General features: G+C 38.9%; 1 protein-coding gene across 2 annotated transcripts in view; it reads left to right on the forward strand.

The window, feature by feature from the left end:
* The first annotated feature begins 617 nt into the window (after nucleotides 1–617).
* LOC109936085 (visinin-like protein 1) overlaps nucleotides 618–19,659 on the forward strand; it is a 118,647-nt gene continuing 99,605 nt past the window's right edge. Inside the window, exon 1 of one of the 2 annotated variants that reach the window (XM_048597410.1) lies at nucleotides 618–865. The gene's annotated coding sequence lies outside the window, so the exon portion shown is untranslated. Of the gene's footprint in view, nucleotides 866–1,439; nucleotides 1,533–19,659 lie in introns of those variants that run through there. The other variant, XM_048597411.1, reaches the window with a different exon arrangement.

Raw genomic sequence — 19,659 nt, forward strand, 5'->3', positions numbered from 1 at the left:
CCGAAGAGCAGCAGAATGGACGTGACTGGAATGTTCAACTATTATGCAACATACCAAGATTGGTTGAGTCGCACTTATCCAATGGAAAAGTGTTCAAGCCACGATTATTTTTTAACGAAAACATCGTATGAATGTGAAAATCGCGTGCCCTCGTTCCTTGCCCAAGTCGTTTGAACCGGAGAAATCAATCTAGCTCATTTCCTTGACATTTCTTGCTTAGCTATCATCGTCCTAGCAATTCCTCTGTGAATGTTTTGATGTTGTCAACAGAACTGTATCTGAACGCGCAAGGTCGGGGAATTGATGTAGCTGTCAAAAGTATCAGTTCAGTTGCAAATGAATGTAATGGTGGAATCCTAGACGTTAAAGGGGTTCGATGTTTGTGCCGAGATAATGCCAGTGGAAGCAATGAAAGGGAAGTTGTGTGGCGAGGTTAGTATTGTAAGATATTTCCCTCTTGACCGCATCAGGTAGTGAACATTTGGTGTCACACCGAGAGCTGAGAAGTGAGCAGCTTCTGTCGGCAGCACATCCTGCACGGTAGGCGGGCTGCTTTTAGTCGCGCAGACTCAGACCATATGACATCAACTAACCACGTTACTACTCCTCAAATAAAGCAAATATATGGAGTGTATGATGCACGGGGGCTGGCGCTCAGACTCCTTCCTGCCTTAGCAGCTACCCCCATCAGCCAGAGCTGACGCGAGCCTTGTTGCACATCATACATCCAGACCGAGTGGATCTGCATCAAACACTGTGAACTACCCGCTTTGAACTCGAATGGTAGGACGCCGCTGATTACGGATCTAGTAAAGAACATTATCAGCAGGTTTTGCTTTTTTTAACCACAGCTTCACCTCCAAAGGTAAGTGGCTGATGCATTGGATGAAGACAATGCACCATGCGCATGTTGATTGAGATTGCTTGTTTCAGATCGGGCTTTTTTTCAAATTTATAAAAAAGTCTCAGTTTTTCCCCCAAGCCGTGCAATGTTGCGTAAAGCTATTCTCAGTAAACCGGAATGTCGGTGCAGTATGAAATGACATCAATGCTGGCTGAAATAACAATTGAAACAGGAATCGTGTGAGGATTTCACTTTCACTTTAAAATTTGGCATCTTGGAGTCAGTGAATGAATGAACCAGAGTACCGTGCCTAACGCAAATATCAGCATGGGGAAATGACCAAGTGGAATGCTAACTGCATGATTGTCCAATCTGGTCATGAAGATGCACCTCGGTTTTCACTAGGAAGCGATTAGCTGGAAGGCAATTAATCGGTACAAGATGCATGTAATTTTCTACCGTAATTCAACCATAGATTATGATTCGCAGTTGCGTGCCTCCAAAAAAAAGGAGGAAGAACCCTAGAGCAAATAAGCATCCTGCAAACAAACCCAGGATCAGATAATCAGAAGCACGCTAATAGAAGGCTTAGTAACGCACCAGATAATAAAGCAACGTTTCTCTGCTTTCATGGTCGAAAAGAGCAAATAGACCTTTCGTTCCTCGTGGTGAAAAGAGCAAATCACAGGTTTGTGCACTGACAAAGATCGAAGTAATAATCTAAAAGCGACACCTTAGTGTGGATTTCGTGGCTCAAAACTCGAGACGCGTTCCAAGAATGTCCCACCGTTTCCAGCAGGTTAACTGCATTTTTAGAAACGTGCATAACTCGTCTTTTTTTAAAAAATAAAAAAAACGCAACTTTTTTGGAAGTGAAAATGTTTCAAGGGAATGTTTTGTTACACTACCAAGGATGATGAGTAATGCTTAGATTCCAATTTGATATTTTCAAATATTGAATTAACACAAAAAGTCGTCATTTCTGGCATGCATTATGTATTGTGCTACAGTGATTAATGGGTTAAAACAAACATAGATACATGGATTAAAAGCGTGAATAGTTGAAGTCCCTTAATATAAGGACTTGGTTGATAATTATAAGTTGAAGTATTAGTTATTTGGGGGAATAAAGACACGGGGAGTTTGGGAATTATACGTACAAAAATCTTTCTTGTTGATATTGAGAGAGCTTCTGGAGTAAATTTGTTAAAGACTGCATGAAGTAACTGTTACTCTAATGTAACGATGTACGTGCTTAACTCCAAGCAGATTTCCGAATTATATATGTTAACAGTTCTTAAAGCAATGTCTGTTATGATTGGCAAGATTTGATTTGCTAGCTCAAAACGGGAAGATTTATATAATACATTAGTAGTCAGTTACAATCGCGGAATATTCCCTACGAATATGATCACTGACAAGGAACTTGAAATACATTCAGTGTTGTGCTTGTGTATTGGTATGTGAGCAGATTGATTCCTCTGAACGCGTGCAGAATTCCCTTGATATTGTATTAAAGTGCAACTCCCAGAACAAGGTCACGATTATTTGTTTTGTGAATTCCACGCGAAACATAATCCGATGATATCCTTAAAAGTCAATAGCAACAAATTATGTTCAAATGCGTAGCAGGTCAATGCAGTTCTCCGAATACATCAAATATAGATCTCTCTAAACTTGCACCTCTGTGTCAAACATAAAGGGGTGTGAATACCCATAACCAGGCAAAATCCTTCAGATGCTGTAGTCTTTGGTTTCATGCGCAACTGTTTTTATTGCCCCCGTGAATGTTCCTTGATTTCAGTTTACTATAGAAATGTCTGATACAATTGAGGATTTTGAGTGATCATACTCTTCATACAGTATGGCCACTGGGCATTTTTACTTGCTGCATCAAACGCCCAAAGGAATTTTCAAAGTGAGGTACGAAAGCTCTTCACCATGAAATGTAGCATTGACAGCACTGCGCTCAAGAGGCCGATTATTCCGCAAGTAGGAGGAGTGCAATACAAGAATAGAATTGGGGAGCAGTTGGAAGATTTAGAGAAAATGTTAGCTGCCTCTCTAGCTTTTCTGTCTACATAAGGTACTTCGGAAAATGCAGGCATGTTTCCGGATAACTGATCTGCTGCTTATCAATGATTGCTTGAAACTTATTTTCTTTTTACATTTGGAATACCCACGCTGTAGTTTAAATCTAGCAGGAAATGACATCCGATGCAAAAATAGGTTCACAGACAGGGCACTAAGAAACCTTTGTAATTTGTGCTGGAAAGGACTTCAGGGATAGCAGATGCCTCATTCCAATCTGCTGTCAGTAAATTTCAAAACACACCAAAAAAAATCATTTACTAAATGATGCATCAAGATGAAATAGAATAACTTAAGCGGTATTTCTAGGCGGAGTTAAAGTATTACATTTGTAATAGCCACGCTGATTATTCAGAAATCTTGCATTGTATACACCACAAATGCAGTTCTCCCTCACGTTTGTAAAATGCGTGTAGTAAAATTAACGCCGCAAAATTAGCCATCCATTAGCAATTGTGCATGTATAAATGTTACTCACAATTCTAGCAATTGGAATCAATAACAACCAGAAAATACTATTAATTGTTTTATAGTGATGTAGCTGTGTTTTTATATTTTCATATTAAGATCACATCATAAACGCTCGTCTACCTATGTCATAATCTCTGATTAATCTTTGAGGATCACTTTGTGATTACGATCGTGATTAAATATTTGACTAGGTTCAATTTTATTATTCTCGGTGTGTCATTGTCAGAGATCTTTCTATATATTTACGAATCGTGGACGTTAATGTATTTCCATCTGTTAAAACATAGTTCTGTTGGAATTAGTTGTGATAAAAGAACTCAACATTTGACGTGATCATTGTGTGCTGCTTTATTATTGCTACAGCGCCGAGCACTCTTTTTTTCAGAATTCAATAAATGCTGTGAAACCTGAAACGAAAATAACATGTTTGTATTATCGCCAGGTTTTGACCAGAGGGCGCCACTGATTATATAGGCGGTTCGTGCTGTTCATCGAAATAAACAGCGATGTGTGCACATTGATATGGCATCAGTGTTTTCTGCTACATTACTAGTATTGTGCCATGATAGTTAGCCTTTTAAAAACTGACTGTGTTTCTTTTTATGGTAAAGAAATTTTGTACGTGGATATAAATCCCTTCCCTTAACTAACTGCACAAAGCGTTAGTTCTGGCCGACAGCGACTACAAATCTCTCAATTATGTGTCTTTTTCCTAATCTCAGTTAAGTTTTACTTCAGGAACTAACTTGCATCACTGTCAAAAAGATCTTCTGGCTTCCTTAAATATGTTAATGTTTATATGCCATCTCTCAAATTCTCTGGATATGCTACCACCTTTTTGAAGCGTACCCTCAGTTGTTAAATAGTCAACCATATTTCAGGATGGCTAAAACACCAATGATTACTGGTTACTGAGCTATATAACCTGTGTAAAATAGATTTAGATAAACAAAACAAACAACTGCTGATGCTTGAAATCTGAAACAAAAAGCAGAAATTGCCGAGAAACTCAGGAGGTCTAGCAGCACCTGTGCAGAAAAAGCTGAGTTAATGTTCAGTTCACTCCTTTAGTTTTGAAAAAGGGTCATTGGACCCAAAACATTAACTCTACTTTCGCTCCGCAGATGCTGGCAGACCTGCTGAATTTCTCCAGCAATTTCTATTTTTGTTAGAATACTTTATCTGGACTATTTTTCAGAGTAAACTTGCATTGTCGGGGGTGAGGGGGGAGAGGAGGTTGGGAAAGTAAGGAAGGTTCACCAGCTAGAATGGTGGGAGAAGAGGGTAGACCTCAGAAAAGAGATGGGTGTGTAAACTGGACCAGTACAATGTCTCAGGATAAGAGGTATATTTGGAGGTATTGATCTGAAGAGAAATTCTTTCACTCAGAGTTGGAAAACTTTGGAATTCTCTGCTCCAGGGAGCTGTGAATGCTCAGGTGCTGAGTATATTTAAGGTTAAAATTGATAGACTTTTGCCTTCAAAGGAATTATAGCACAGGGATTAGGCAGGAAACTGGGAGTTCAAGATGAACCATAATCATAAATGGCAGGGCTGTCTGATATTCTGCTCCTCTTACATCTTATAGTTTTAACCTAGGTGAGGGAGAAAAAGCCAGAATTATATGTCAGCTTTTGTTCCAGCATGATATCTCAAAGTTCCAAACAGTCAGTGATTGAAATATTTTGATGTAGGAAGCATGACAGTCATTGTATACACCATCTCCCATAGTTAGCAACAAAACAAAAATACAGATGGTCTGTTCTTCAAAGTGTTGGTTGAGGGGTAAATGTTGGCCAGAACATCAGGAGAACACTTATTCTTGTTTGAATAGGGCAGGCCTTACACAATTCATGTTTGGGCCCTGGGGAGTGTTGTCAAACAGAGACACCTAGGTGTTCAGGAGCAAAGTCCCTTGAAAGTGCCGTCATGTAGACAGTGGTGAAAAAGACATTTGTCATGCTTGCCTTCATTGGTCAGAGTATTGAATATAGGAATTGGGATATTATGTTACAGCTGTACAGGACATTGGTAGGGCCACTTTTGGGGTACTGTGTTCAGTTCTGGTTGCCCTGCTATAGGAAGGATTTTGGCATTAAACTGGAAAGGGTGCAGAAAAGATTTGGAAGGATGTTACTGGGACTAGAGGGCTTGAGTTATAAAGGGAGGCTGGATATGCTGGGATATTTTCCCTGAAGTATAGGAGGTTGAGGGTTGACGATTTATAGAAATTTATAAAATCATGAGAAGCATAGGTAAGGTGAAGAGCAAACGTCTTTTTCCTATAGGGTAGGATAATTGAAATCTAGAGGTCATAGTTTTCAGGTGGGAGGGGACAGATTTAACAGGGACCTGAGGGGCAATTTTTCCCACAGAGGGTGGTGCGTATATGGAATGTACTAACAGAAGTTGTGGTTGCAGGTATAGTTGCATCATTTAAAAGTCATTTGGACAGGTACTTGGATAGGAAAGGTTTAGAGGGATATGGGCCATAAGCAGACAAATGGGACTAGTTTAGTTTGGGGAAATCTGGTTGGCACGTGTTAGACTGAAGGGCCTGTTTCCGTGCTGTATGACTTTGTGAATAATGTACATTTGAATCTTAAAAGTCAGAAGCTGGCATTCTTTATTATTTGTTTACATTTTGTGGGAATTAACATTGTGGGGAAAATTAGACATTTGAGCAATAAATATCGAAAGAATATTCCTTCTTTGCTGTAGATCGAATGAAATTTTAAACACTTTAAAAAAAAACTGCACATGAATACTTCGGGTGTAGCACTCAAGGAAAACATCTATTCATACTGTCATTGGAAAAATACGATACAAAAATATTTAAATATTTCTTTCTACGTTATATAATAAGGCAAATATTAACTGAAATTGCCAGACTTTAGTCCTCACGATTACAGGATTTCTGCTGTAATGGTTTCAGTCTTTTGGTTATTTTAGCTCATTCTCAGTTGCTATGTAACTTTGCCCTTTATATCCAGGCTGAGAGATGCATTAGCGTTAGGTAACTGATACAAAATTTAGTTTCTCAATCTTGTCAGTGACCTTGTACCCAGTTTGGAGTTGTGCCATAAGTACATTGAAAGTGAAGGTTGATTTTTCCAGTCTGTTCTTAATTGAAGGTTGTAATGTTGGTGATTTTTGGGGTGGGAATGAAATACTTTTATCTCTTTTACTGTCCAGTGATTCCCAGTTTAAAAGCATGTTTATAACCATACAGTCAAGCTTCAGTCTCCAATCAAAGGCAGGAGGAATGAATAATGTCCAAAATGTTATGGAGGTGTGAGAACAACTTTGTCATTTCTGTTGTAAACAGATGTGGATATCTTTACCCCAGAATATCTGTTGTTCCTAGGAAACTTAAGTTTATTTTCAAGTGAAAAACCTGGAACCTTTCTTAAGAGAATTTAAGCAACTTTGTTTTGCCCCAACACCTTAGGAAAACATCAATAATTAGACTGTTGTAGTTGGCTTCCCGAGACCTGATTATGAATTTTACCCAAGGATATGATTACGTGAAGTATCTGTTCATGCTTATATCTAGAACCTATAATTCTTAGAAATGGGTTTAATATTTTGAGTGCCAGCATTTGCAGGATTTTAACATGTACAAACTTGTTACTTTATCAGGAAATAGGTGACATGGTTCAAAGGTTTCCATTTTCTAAAAAATCCCAATCCTGATGATTAGAAAACTGAATTAATGAGACTGGGCATCCAGTTCAAGGATTTCAAGGATATAGTGTTCAAGGACTGTGATCGACCATCAGTTAGGAAAGCATCTGAAACAAGAACTGAACACATTTTGCTGTAGATTGCACACTGTTTTAGTGGAGGAGGGGACTATTCTTGCTTGCCAAAATGGATTACAATTTACAATTATATACAGAGAGAGAAAAGCACACACACAGAGGCTCCTCTGTTTTGTATCATACTTGTTTTTGGAATAAAAGCCTCACATATGACCAGGTTGACTGCAAAACACACAATTAATTCTGCTCTAAAACAGGAATATCCCAAATTTAGATAGTAGACAAAACAAAGAACAGTGGATTTTATTTTTAGGAACAATTGATTTCAAATGGAACTTCCAAAGGGATAAACAATCCAATTTAGCCTTTTGAATAACAGTAAACAGTTGTTAACTATTTTAACTGTTTTGCACAGAGAGATTTACTTAGAGCTACACAGTTCTTTATCTTGCTGCTCTTGGAGTGCAGAGTTCTGACTCTGCTGTTGATCTAAATGAAAATCAGAGCAGATACTGGCTGCACAGATGCAATTATACAGCTGAAAGAATAGAAGAATTGCAGTAAATTATCATGAAAAGGAAAACTTTCTAAAAATTCCAGTACACCATAGAAACTCCCTTTCCTGGTGTGTTTCTGGACAGACTGTATGTGCTGCTTCATGTTGCTGATTTATAACAAGGAATTTAATTTTTATAATACTGAAAGAGAAGAAAATGTAAAAAGTACTTAGAACTGGAGTCTTTAATGATTTGAGTAATAAAATGGTTTCGGTGTACTTAAACCAGAACTAAGTTTTTTTTATTTGTATTTTTATTTGATCAATCACAGACTTGGTATTGTGTATTGGGATTTTTTTTAAAACTGTAATTAAAGCAAGATCACCATTGTTAAACAAAATCCGGGTTGTGGTTTTGGTCATTTGGTCCACTATCAAACCAATTTCATGTTCCAGTAGATTTGTAGGACCATAAGAAATAGGAGCAGGAGTAGACTACATAGCTCCTTGAACCTGTTCCCCTATTTAATATGATCATGATTGATCTTCTGCCTCAATTCCACTTCCCTGCCTACTACCCTGAACGACCAAAAATCAACATCCACTGAGCTACTATTCTTTTTTAATATTGGCAAAGATGATAACATTTATTATTTTTAATAATGTCAACATTTCCATTAGCCATAAAAAGCAATGATTTGATTGCAAATGAATCTCTTAATTCTTGGGGCATGTAGATCTAATAAATCCATCGTGGCATCCAAGACTACTACACAAAATGGTGATACACAGGAGAAGGAACATTAATGCTGAATAATCTGTAAACTCTCATAGGTGGTTTTGTTATTTATTATTTGTTCATGGAGTGTGGGCTGGCTGGTTGAGTGTTTATTTATTGCCCACCCCTAATTTTCCTTAAGAAGGTGAGATTGAAATGCTGCATTTCAATGCGGTGTAGGTACAGCCCCAGAGTCATTAAGACAAGAATTCGAAGACCTGGCCATGCAACAGTGAAAGAATAGCGATTGTAGTTTCAAGTCAGGATGGAGGGTAACTTGGTGGGGAATTTGCATGTGTCAGTGTTTCCATGCATCTGTAACATTATTGTCATATTAGGGATAGTTTGCGGGATTGGAATGTGCTGAGTTGCTGCAGTGCACCTTGTTTGTTTGTAGTTCACATTTCTGCCACAGTGCATTGATGGTGGATGGGGATCCCAGTCAAATTGGCTACTTAGTCCTGGATGATGTCAAGTTTCTTATAGGTTATTTGAGCTGCACTCACATAAGCAAATGGAGAAAACTCTTATCACACTCCTGACCTGTGCCTTATAGATCGTGGAGAGGCTTTGGGGAGTCAGGAGTTGAGTTGCTCACTGCAAAATTCTGACCAGCTCTTTGTAGTTAGGGTTTATGTCAGGGATAGTATATTTGATGTATGACTTTTACTCAATTGTTATGTATACCGGTGCATGTAGTGATTGCAAAGTTTTGTTCCTAGGTTTAGTTGCATTATTCTTCTGTCATTTGCCAAATGCACCTTTTTCTCATTTGTCTTTAGAATTTTTTTTTACTTTTGCCAAAGTCCTTCTTAATCCTCTCTTAAATAAACAAATTGGGCATTTGTTTATGATATATCAACAGAATACTTAATGTTTGGCTTATGTCTTAAAAACGAAGACAGATATAACAAATTACCTTTCACGTTTATTACAAAATATGTTTTGTCCCATGGCTTAGACACCAAAACACAATGGTAAGGTTAGTCTCAATCTACAGTTTTACCACTGTCAACTCACATTCATCTTAGACTTTTGCTGTGTTAAATCACTGCAAATGTGCACAACTAGACTAATAATGTATCATCATGTCAATGGCCTACTGGTAGTAACATTTAAAATTGCACTAATGTCGAAACGAGTGATTTTTTCTCTATTAAAAGGGAAATTTTTAAAACGAATCTTTAAAATTTTAAAGAATTAACCCCATTAAATCTTTGCCAGCTTCCTGGCTACAACTTGTAATCTGTTTGCATTCTTGAAGTAACATGAGAAAAACAGGCATCTATGCTATTAAATACAGATTAGACAGTTTCTCTTTACCTAAGTCCGGAATAATGTGGATGGGGCAGTTTAATTTCCTCATGGCAGCTTGCACCAGTCAAATGCAAATCTTGGTTTAGAACTAAAATCTGTATTATAACTGCAATTATATTCTTAATATAATGCTCTTCAGAGGGTAGGTGTGAACTTGATAGGCCAAATAGCCTGCTTCCACACTACGGGGTTCTATGATATTTTGCAAGTTAAAGGCATAAATTGAGCATTTTGCCTTAAAGCTTTTTGGATAATGTTTATTAGTCATGTCATATATTTTCAAGTTTAGAAATGTAATATATGCCATTAATAAAGATAAGTTAAATAATTTAATTTTGTTGGTGATGTGATGATTTAATTGCCTTATTAAATGATGTCCAGCATAATTTGAAAATAGAGTTTCAGCCAATTGTAGTTTTAGGGGAAGTGAAATCTATGAAATTCTCCCACATCTGTCAATAAGACAATTACATTTAAAATGCCCAATTTTCTAAGGCTTGCCACAGAATATTGAAACTCAGAAAACTGGATCTATGGCTGTGTATAACCAAGTAATGAATAGGACACAAAAGCTGCACCTTTGCAGTTGGTATAATACCTCATAAATGGATCACCTTTGGAAATTTAGTGTGATAGCTTTCAAGAGTGTGAATGAGGCTGCCCTTTCAAGGATGATTTAGTTGCAGAAAAAGAATTTCTGAGGAACCAACAAATACAGATACAAGGACACCAGAGATATTTCAATTTAGATGCACTTATTAATATGGCAGGACCTGGATTTTAACCCCTTCACATATGGCTGGATTTGTCCTTTGTTCCACAAGACAGACTGCCACAGCTCAGCTATGAAAGGTAAACACGTGAGACTGCACACAAAACATGAATAATTTAGTCGCGTCAACTTTACCAATGTATTCTGCCAACATTTAAAAATGTGGTTAACAATGTGATAATGACCAGATAATCTGTAGTTTTTTTTTTCTTGGTGACATTTATTGAGGGATAGATATTGGGCAGGCTATCAGGCGAACTCCTCTGATCATTTGCAAAATAGTGCTATGGAATTTTTTTTCCATCCGTCTGAACAGGCAGACGGAACCTCCTTTAATATGTCATCTCAAATGACACTTCCAACAGTGAAACACTCGTTCTCAACTACACTGGAGTGGCAGCCTTGATTTTGTTCACTCAAACTCTGTGGAGCTTGAACCTGGAAAATGATAGTTCAGACTTGAGCATATTGCCATCTGAGCCACAACTGATTTTTGTTACAGGTAAGTTTCTTTTTACAGTTTTCCATGTTATACTTCGTACATGAATTAGTTGGTTGTGCTCCTTGAATCTCCAATTCTGCATTTTTCATCTCTGTAAATGATTTGCTACATTATTCATGGCTGCTGGTATTTATATCATGCTGTACAAAGAGCAAAAGCACGTTCATTGCTTTGAGGATTTCCATTTTGCTGTATTGTGTTGATGCAGAAGAGAATTTGTGAGGAATCAATAATACAACAACACCAGAGATTTTTCAGTTTAATTACATTACAGCAGGGCCTTGATTTAGACCTCTTCACATATAACTGGGTTTGTCAAAGGAGATTGATCCTTTGTCTTCTCAAGACAAGCTGCCAGAGAGTTGCCCCTCCTGCTACACCATGACCTGCAAATCGTATCTAAATTATGACGAAATTATGCACCTGCACTGCCAAGGCATGCAGGCTATGGGCCAAGTACAGATGAAAGGGATTAGAATAGTTCAGTGCTTGTTTTTTGACCAGTACAGACTCTGGGCCCAAGTGCCTTTTTCTTTGCTGTACACCTCTATGACTGCATGTTACTGGAGCCAGAAGGAAGACATCTACAGTAAAGACAGTCTATAGTACATGAACATGTATCAAGCAAGTGAAAATACAATATTTTCATGGAACAACACTTATATCATTTTTTGTTTTAGAAGGGAAATATCAGCTAGCCAAGATACATAGAACTCACTGGATGGTAATGTTTGCTTTGGTGCAATGTATTGGGCATGGGAGATTTGACTTTAGTATTCTTTAAATCGTACTAGCATCTTGAACATCAGTGGGGGTTATCAAGGAAGCAGCTGAGATATGTTCATTGTTTAGTATTCCATGGTTCCTGCATTATTTGTGGGAGAACAATTATGATGGATGGCACATTGAATACAGAAGCTACTCCTTCTCCTAAGTGTGTTTGCTCATACAGGCAATTTCCTTTGTTCTAATTTGTCAAAGCTATCCACTTCATCTAGCATTATCCCTGAATTCAAGTTAACATTAGCTTTTTCTTCAACTATCAGCCATCTCCTTAAATCCCTCTCCCAGCCTTGTCTACCCTTTCAGCCTCTAAAAATGGGAGGAGTTCCTAGTCTTGATTTTATTGACAAAAAAATGGACAGAATTTTAAGACTGCATGCGAGTGGGAAAGGGCCTACAAAGGTCTTTGGATGTCCTACCCACTGTCTTCTCCATGCCCCCCTCCCCAACACACACACACATGCCAGCAGTTTTATAGGATGGAAGATAAGGCCTAAGAGGGTTTGCCTGTCATTACTCCAGTTGAGTGTGTTACCATATGGAAACAGGCTGCTGAACAAAATCAGCCTTTCTATCTCTTGTGTTCGCAACACAACAAAATTAAAACTTTCAAAGACCCTCAAAATTGGCCCCAATCGTCCCTAACCAGATTCTTTAAATGACCATCTTGTGAATAATCAACTCTAGACAGCGATTTGTAGCAATTCATTTTTAATACAGTGACTTTAACAGAGCAAAATTAAACAACAAAGTAATCTGATGTCTAAGATTTAAATCCAATAACCTTTGTTTTCGGCTCCATTCAGATAAAAGACAGTCAAACAAATAGTTAAGGGATAAATAAAAGAAAATAACAAAACTATCCAGATTACTTAAGTAGTTTTCATGATCTGTTTCTCCACAGACATATCTGACTGTTTTTTGGTTGATTTTTCTGAAGCTGTTAATCAGTGTCATTTTATTCAGTTCACTAGTGAGGAAGTCACATATACTTATAACTTAGTTTCCGGTGTCTGAACTTCAACAGCTGATTAATGCCAGGTTAGGCAAGGAGCTTTCAAATCTTCATGCCATAGCATCAACAGCCAAACTCCTTCTCATGGAAAACACAGTCCAAACCCCAGTTCAAAACTTTGATCTCTCCTTTTCAGACTGACAGCTGAATAGCTTGCTTGTTTTCTGTTTTTTTTTAAACACCAGCCTACAATCCAAAGGTCATTTTCGATTCTTAGTTCATTGTTCTGAAACAAAATTGACGAAAGAATAAAAATAATGAAAATTTCTAACATGGGCCTCAACTGGGTAATTTGTCACTGCTTGAGAGCCAGGTTCTGCCTGGCTGGTAGGAGGAGTTCAGGGATAAGCGGGTCACTATAAGTCAATCCACTTGAGTGGGAAGGGTAGCAGCAAATGTCAGGCTGTCTTGTTTAATTGGGTCAAACACCTTCCTCCCCTCTCTCTACCCCACCCTTTTGAAATTTGACCCCTACCCTTCTTGTCACCCAGTATTTTCCAGTCCAAAGCCTTCCTTGTGGCTGTACTGAGAGAAACTGTCTAAAGTACCTGTAGCCTGTCCTCTCCACACTTTGACTGTACAATCTGGTGCCATTCTAGCAGTATTTCTGCTCCCCGTGGTGCTGCTGGGATAATAGAGTTGCCAACGAGTCTCTCCTCATATTAACCAATCTGGTATATGAGTTGGAACTTTGTCCCCGGATAGCCTGTTAACTCTGCAGCGTGTAAAATAACTGTGGCACAACTATCAACAATAGGGGTCTCTGCCATCTGAATGTTTGTGACCTTTTTTTTTCAACTGTTTCTGCTATAATCCCCTACTTATTCACCATGCCAAATTTCTCACATGGAATCAGAATAACAGAAACAAGTAGTATCACTATGGGTTATGTCATTGTGCAATGGAAATATACATTCTGATGACAAGATGTTATCAGAATTGACAAGGTTACATTTAATATCATTTGGGTGATTCTATCAACAGTGAAAATGGGACTTCTCAATATCATTGTCTTCTGTGCTTCTGAAGACCTTTTTAGAATAAGTCTTTCAGTTATCTGCCCACACTATATATTGTGGCATTTAGTCTTTGGATTCAGTGTTCTTCAGCTTATACAAGAAAATTCTCTGTTCCCTTTTTATTGCTCTTACTCATCTTAGAAAATCTGCCAATTCAAGATTTCAACATCATTGCATATATTTCCTGTTCTAGCCACTCACACTGCCATTACTAAAATTCCATTTTGAATTATACTCCAAACCTATTACACAGAATCTTGCAGGTATAAGTCAAGTCTTATTCAGCCTATGAACTCTTGTACAAAAACAAAGTTGCTGGAAAAGCTCAGCAGGTCTGGCAGCATCTGTGAAGGAAAAAACAGAGTTAATGTTTCGGGTCCGGTGACCCTTCCTCAGAACTGAACTCTATGAACTCTTGTTTTGGCCAATCTAATTTTTCGCTTTTATTCTGACATTTCATAGAATCCCTACAGTGTGGAAATAGGCCATTTGACTCAATAAGTCCACATGCCCCTCCAAAGAGAATCCACCGAGACACATCCCCCTATCCTTTCCCTGTAAGCCTTCATTTCCCATGGCCAATCCACCTAATTTACACACCCCTGAACACTACAGGCAATTTAGCATGGCCAATCCACCCAGCCTATACATCTTTGGGCTGTGCAAAGAAACCGGAGCACCCAGAGGAAACCCATGCAGACTTGGGGAGAACATGCAAACTCCACACAGACAATCACCCAAGGGTGGAATCAAACCCGGGTGCCTGGTGCTGTGAGGCAGCAGTGCTAACCACTGAGTCACCGTGCCACCCATTCTTTATCTGTAATATTAGTAAAGCTGTATTGTTACCTATCACTAGTTGCCCTGAGAAAGTGGTAGTGTTGTTTTTTTGAAGCATTGTGGTTGTTGTGATTATATTTATGTGGTGCTGTTGAATTGGATTTTGTTGATGTTTGATGGTGGGGTTACGGAAGTACTACTCAGCCAGTGGCAAGTTACATTTCCATCGGCCACATTTACTGCTGCTTTTCTTTTCTGTCAGAATATCTGTTTCTCCCTGGCAGCAGGAACTTCAACATTAGCCCAAGAAAAGGTCACTGGTTGTCTTTTTCATCCTTCAGCAATTCTCATAGCATTTCCTTTTGCCACAGCTTGCACAACAGTTTCAGTGAGTACCTATTCCTGAACTTTTAGAAGGAAACTAATGTATCTGACTTACACCAGACAAAACCTTATGATTTCAGATAAACCTTGTTGGACTCTAACCTGATGTTGTGTGACTTCTGACTTTGTCCACCCCAGTCTAACACCGGCACATCCACATCATTGCTGCTGGTGGGACAAATGTCCTTCGTGTGCATAGTACCTCTAATACACCATCTGACTGATGGTGGCTTTTCGTAATAGAACCTTGGAATTTAAGGAGACATTTGTTAATCATGCTAATTTGAAAAAAAAATGAAAACAAGTAGTATAAATAGGTTCTGAAGAAAGATCATTGGACCTGAAATGTAACTCTGCCTTCTCGCCACAGATGCAGTTGGACCTGCTGAGATACTCCAGCAATTTCTATTTTTGTTGGTAAAAATAGGCATAGAGGTAGAATGACAACACAAAATACATCAAAATTATTCCTGCTATTTATCATTGTTGACAAGTTCAGGGTTTTGGAAAACTGACATCCACCTAGTAAGTAGATTAATGTAATTCCATGTGCCAGGTTAGCTCACTCCATATCTTATGTCTGTACAGTTAACAAAATTTAGAGAGCGTTATATTTTATGAAGTCAGCTAACACTGTGATAGTTTCTCCTTTTCCTTAAATCATAGAAATGTGGTTGCTCTATCAGTCCTGAATGACTTATGATTGCAGTAGCACATCCTTTTATTATACTAGGAAAGCAAGAACTGATGTCACAATCTGAATCAATTCAAAATGTCTTCACAGATTGCCAGTGAAACTTCATACTCTGCTACTGCTGCTGATGGATATTGTGTTTTTTTAATCTCAACTTCTGCCTCTTGTAGAGAGAAACATAAAAGCAGAGATAATGATCATTTTCTGAACGAGCTGCTGCCTATACTAGATTCCCCTATCGGAAAATCTGTTGCCTGTTGATAGCAAAAATTTTGCTGCCAGCAACTTACAACATCATTTTGTGAAGCAAATGATTTCCAGTGCCATTGCTCACAGTAAGTCAGAGGGGCCATCACTTTCTTATGTGGCACCTTGTAGCTCCAATACCAGCTGTCCTTCTCATCTCATTAAAGCAAGCAATGCTCCTGCTCTCTGCTGTATCTCTGCTCTAATATAAAACAGTCTAATGCTGCCAATAGCTTTTCTCACATCTATTTTCAAAGAATCATAGATATTACAGTGACACCCTTTTGAAATATTTGCCCTATTTGGTCCCAAAAATAGCTTTTGCCTTTAACCTTAAAAATTTGTCCTCCTCAAAAATTGCCTTTTTACAAGGTCCTGGGGCATCCTTCTAGTATTTTTCAGACAATACATTCAAGGTGTTAATGACTGTTGTGTGAAAGTTTCTCCTTTCTGTCTCTTCTAGACCTTTTCCAATCATTTTAAATGTATGACTTCTGGTCACCAACCTCCTTGCCAGACAAACCACTTTTTCATAATTTCCTCATAATTTTGGTTACCTCTGTTCAATCTCCCCTTCTCCCTCTCTGTTCTGAGGAGAATGGAGAATGTTGATTGGGTCTCTCTACATAATTGAAGCCTCACATCTCTGGTAACATCCTGTGAAACCCTTTTTGTACCCTCCGAAAATTTTGCCAGTCTAAAATACGGTGACCAGAATTGTATACCGTACTCTAGCTGGCACCTAACTGCTTTATCAACAATCCCTCTTACACTTGAATTTTTGCAGTTGCCTCAAATGTATCCCTGAGGATTTCCCTTCAGCCCCCTAACAGCCTTTGTCTGTTATTTGTGTTTTTCTGTTACCTTGCAGTTGAAATGCCAATAGGGTCTTTTTGATATCATAGGATTCCAATGATCATTTTATGTATGAAGCTTCTCCCAGCAAGCTCCTCATTTGCTGAACCAAATAAAAACAAGAGATTGTTTCTCAGGCAGACCCCTACTCATGGACAGCTAATGACCTTGACTGCATTTTTACTGGGAATTTTGGGGTGGCTAAGACCACCATAAATTACCATAGCTGCTTACATGCTTTTCTAGTGATAAACATCATTAACTGGTAAAACTGGATCGACAAAAAGCACCTTTGATTCTCAGGGGGGAATCTTCTTGTGAAGTTGGGGGCCTTGCCTGTTGACTGGAGAGCCAGCAAGAGACTTGTGGTGTATCTGATCAGGAAGGTCTACTGAAACACCAGTCAGGCAGTTGTAGGGTCACTGATGGCCTTCCCCTGCAATCAAGATTTGAGCTGGCGGGGGCTGGTGGTGGCAGAAACCCTGCCTCCTAGGAGTTGTCAACAAGCCAGAGGCTAGCAGCTCTACCACTCAGCAACGTCACTGAGGAAACTGTGGCTGCTGTCTGCAGGACGCTGTTGACTCACCAATCAACCCAGGCAAAAGGTAAATAGCTTGCAGGGATTGGTAGGTGGATGGGTCTCATAAGGTAGGGAAAAAGGAAGTCAAAAGCAATGGCAGAGTGGTAACTCTCAGCAAGCTTCCCATTTCTCAATGTCCATTGCCTTTTCTGCAGCTGTATCTATTACTCCACTGGAAGATCTCTTGTATGACTCATTACAAATCTGAGGACAGATACGTTTTGCGATGCAGAACATCATATCAAATGTTGCATATTCTTATGTCCACCCTTTTCTGAGCTACAAGATTTAGGGGTTGATTCTTATAAGTGAGAAAGTGTTAAACACACTTACTGGTCTAAGATCCAAAAAGCATTTAAAATTCTTCACCTTATTTTAAATGTTATTGGTGCACTTTTATCTGGTACATGTAGCATGAGGTTCAGGGGATTTTTTGATGGAATCTCCTTGCAATTCACAGGTAGGTGCCAGAGAGGAAGTTTTAGTGGTGATGGCAGTGGGATGTTGCCTGGAAGGGGTTGATCATGGGTCAAAGGGCTGTCCACAGCCACGGAGACTGTGCTTCCCCCGCTTTAACAAGCAATTGTTTTGCTGGGGAAGAAAGTGAAGGCACTTTAGTCAGCTACCAACATGTTTCAACCTGGTGGAAAACAGACTGGCAATTAAAATGCCGTTAGGATCCTATTTGTACAATATGACTCTTAATTATATATGAGTTTCCTATCTGAGTTCATTGGTCATCTCATTCACTCCAAAACCAGCAATAGTAAAATTGGATGTTCAGTAAGAACCTGGAAGGAAATGGTCATTCTATTTTAACTGTTCACTCCTCTGACCTCACCCAAGCATGTGAGAATAATTTCCTCGCACCCTAGCCCCATCTCTCTGCCCCCCACCCCACCCGCACACACATTCCGTAGGTAAGTACATATTATTTCATAGTATTCAAGGATGCTTTTTCTCATTGCTCTTTCAGGAATCAAATTCCATGATTATCCATTTTATGTAAAAACATAAATCGATGCCTTTATGCTAATCATTGCCTTTTTTGTTTTTAACATGAATTTAATTTCTCGCAGTTTTTCAGAATTTGTTTCTGTTTTTCCTGTATACTGCTTTGTTGGAAGACTTTGTTGTGACATCACTCACGATAATTCAAGGTGAATTTATTGTTAACTTCTTTCTTTAGAATCTTGCATTCACCGTATGGTTATTAGCAACATGAAACAACAGTTGGTCTTAGATGGAGGACGTGATTCAGCATTGAATCACAGAACTGTTACAGTGCCGAAGAAGGCTATTTGGCCCATCATGTCTGTACTCGCTCAAAGCATTCTGTCTTAGAGCAAAACTCCTGCCTTTCCTCCATAACCCTGCACATTGTTTCTATTTAAGTAGTCATGCAAGTTCTTGATTGCCTTAGTTCACCATCCCTGCATGACACTACCAGGTCATGCAGTCCAAGCTTGGACTACTCACTGTGAAGGTGTGTTTTTTTCTGCTTGGATTTGGCTGTGCTTTTATTGCAAAACACTTTCAGACTGTGCCCTCTGATTCTTGATCCCTTCACAATTTTTTTTTAATTGTTTTGCTGGGATGTGCACATCACTGGGCCAGTATTTGTAGCCCATCCCTAATTGCCCTTAGAGTAGGTGGTGTTAAACTGCATTCTTGATCCATAGCATTGTACGTACATCTACTGTGCAGTTAGGAGGTGAATTCCATGTTTTTAATCCAATTGCATTGAAGGAATGGCAATATAATTCCAAGTCAGAATGGTTTGTGGCTTGAGGAACTTTCAGGTGTTAGTATAATGCTTCCCAAACTTTATCCCCTGTGAATCCATTTGGAACATCAGAAATTGTGAGGGCCCTCAAGTAAGAAGCAGGTTTTAGCGTAATTTAAAACAAACTCACTTCCTCCGTCTTTCCCTCCTCACTCTCTCATACTCACTCTCAATTAGTCACTCTTCATCAAAATTCTCACTTCCTCGCATTCTCTTTCACTCACTTACTCACTCACTCCACATTCTGCCACACATTCTCACATTCTCTTTCACTCACTCAGCCACACTCTTCCTCTCACTCTCTGTCACCCATACTCTTCAAACACCCCTCACTCTTTCACAGATACTCTCAAATTCTGGCAAATGGCCTTTCCAGGTGGCAGAACATGTGCACCCAAGAATGCAGCACGCAGCTGACATCACTGACTCCACCCGTGCATGTGCCAGTGTCTTTTTAGTGGTAACAGTAAGGGATGGGCAGC

The sequence above is a fragment of the Rhincodon typus genome, chromosome 5 (assembly GCF_021869965.1).
Source record: "Rhincodon typus isolate 14 chromosome 5, sRhiTyp1.1, whole genome shotgun sequence".
NCBI classification, from domain to species: Eukaryota; Metazoa; Chordata; class Chondrichthyes; order Orectolobiformes; family Rhincodontidae; genus Rhincodon; species Rhincodon typus.